We start from the raw sequence: 2,032 nt of genomic DNA, 5'->3' as shown, positions 1-2,032 counted from the left end.
AATACAGTCAATCAAATATCTTTACATTACAGTGCGTTCAGCTGGGTCAAAGGTCGCCATAGATGATTGCCTGTATCTCGATCCATTGATGGATTGAAATATTCAATGCATCATTTGTTTATGTGTATTATTATTGGTTTATGAGTGTGTGAGATTGAGACTAACACACATCAGCATTGAGTGACTCGCTGACACACTCATGGTGTTATTGTGATCTCTTGCTCTGCAGTTGAAGGAGTGTTTCAGTGCCGGCGTGTCGAGAGTGACGGATGTGCGTGTGCTTTCTGCTAATTGAATTTCTAATTGAAACTGAAACAGCTGCTCAGTTCTTATGAGCTTTGAATATCATTTATTATACAGCATCTCCTCTCCAGATCATCTGATATCAATAACAAATGTGATTTCCACTGTTAATAATCACCAAGAGCGTCATGTTTGGGCAGCGAGGTGTGGTTGGGAGGGCTAGTTTGGAGAAAATAAATATAAATTACAAAAATAAGATTAACTAACTAAATTGGATTAAATAAAAAATTATTAAAAAATACATTTTGATTTAAATAAATAATAAATAATAAATAAATATACACATTTGATTAAAGTAATAAAAAAAATATATATATATATAAATACATAAAATGTGATTTTAAAAAAGGTATAATTATATACGTTCATACCCTTTAGATCATCTGATATCAATAACAAAAAATTAATAAACATAAATAATAAAAATTAGATAATAAAATAAATCTAATTTGATTTAAATAAATAATAAATAAATGTTTAAATAAATGCATTTGATAAAAATAAATAAATCTTTTTTTTAATTAATAAATAAATCATATTACATTTTTTTAATTTAAATTATTTATCAATTATTTAAAATATTTTTTGTATTTAATTAATTCATTCATTTATTTGATTAAATAAATAAATCGATCAAAATAAATAATTAAAAAATAATCTCACAGCACAGCACTGATGTAATGTAATAGAAACTAAAATATTTTCCGAATAATATTTGACACATATTTATAATATAAATGTTTCACAGTGTTGATAAGGGCCTTTATACATGAATATATATATAGATGCCTTTTCAAAGTCCCTCATAAAGACTGAACGCTATCCTGGTGTTTCTGTGGAAGATTTAGATCCCGGTATCCAGTGATATTAAATATCGGATCGGTTTATTAGAGGAAGTTCTGGTCAGTTTGAAGGAACAGTTTCTGATGAATATTATCAGACGCTCCTCGTGTGTGTCCCGTTCAAAGAGCCACTGAGCTTTGATCTTCAGCCCTTTGAGAGGATGTGAGGACACACACACACACACACACACACACACACGTTGCCATGGCAACGGGAGGCTGTTTAACACGGGGTTGATTTCGAATCAGGTGTCGTCAGGTATATATATATATGTGTGTGTATATACAGTATATATATATATATATATATATATATATATAGGCTGAATTGTTGTGTGATTCATTGACCTGATGTGAGCGTGTAACAGTGTGTGTCCTTTTCAGGAGTTTTTTTGCAGAGGAAGTGATGTCATATTCCTCAGGTCAAGAGGTCAAGGGTCATCTGATTGGCTAGTTAACCCCTGCTACACATTATGCCACACACAGAGAGCTCCTTCCTCTATTGATGGTCCCTCTGTGTGTCAATATTAATTTGCAGCACTAAGATTATTATATTATAATAGATGTTTTACCAGCGATTGCTTTAAAACTGTAAAGTGTGGCCTATTTATATACTAATATTTTGTGTGTGTGTGTGTCTGTATATAAGTGTGTGTGTATATATATGTGTGTGTGTGTGTGTGTGTGTGTGTTTGTTTCTGTATATAAGTGTGTGTGTGTATATACATATGTGTATATGTGTGTGTATTTGTATATGTGTGTGTGTGTGTGTGTGTGTGTTTGTTTGTGTGTGTGTGTGTGTGTGTATATATATGTGTGTGTGTGTGTGTTTGTGTATATGTGTGTGTGTGTATGTATATATATATATATACATGTGTGTGTGTGTG

This window comes from Squalius cephalus (assembly GCF_949319135.1).
Source record: "Squalius cephalus genome assembly, chromosome: 19".
Taxonomy (NCBI): domain Eukaryota; kingdom Metazoa; phylum Chordata; class Actinopteri; order Cypriniformes; family Leuciscidae; genus Squalius; species Squalius cephalus.
This window is presented reverse-complemented; position numbering follows the sequence as displayed.